Raw genomic sequence first — 590 nt, 5'->3', positions numbered from 1 at the left:
TAGAATATATATCTCATAAAACTAACCTGTGAGATCGTCTCACATGAGTTTTTGTATGAATACAAACAAACAAACAAATCATAATTCAAGAACAAAAGTTTTTACTCGATGTATTCTGTTTCCATAAAAGGTGAAATAACGAGGATTCTAAAAATATTTTGAAGATCTGGAAATAATTTGATATAAAATCCATCCGATTTAGTAATTACTATTGTTGAAAATATTTTAAAACCCCATTAAATGAATGCTCATTTATGTATAAAATCCATGCATAATCAATGGCCCAAATTAGTGTTGGAAACCTTTTGAATACTTTCGAGTCTGTTGCTAATAGTCACCACCTCTAGTATTAATCGTCCTTTGACTTTATTACAAATTATTCATAAAATACAAATGAGATTCTAATTTCATGTACGATACAATATTTTAAAAAATAAATTAAATAAATTGTTATCTAAATATTCAATATATTATGTTTTTTTTGGTATAAATTACATTGAATTACTTTTTATGATGTACATGAAAACCCCCCTTTTTTTCCATTCTCGCCTTGTAAGAAATTAATAGAAATTTTTATGGGTTTTCTTACA

The sequence above is a fragment of the Primulina huaijiensis genome, chromosome 9 (genome assembly GCF_012295235.1).
Source record: "Primulina huaijiensis isolate GDHJ02 chromosome 9, ASM1229523v2, whole genome shotgun sequence".
Taxonomy (NCBI): Eukaryota; Viridiplantae; Streptophyta; class Magnoliopsida; order Lamiales; family Gesneriaceae; genus Primulina; species Primulina huaijiensis.
Note: the sequence above shows the minus strand (reverse complement) of the source record.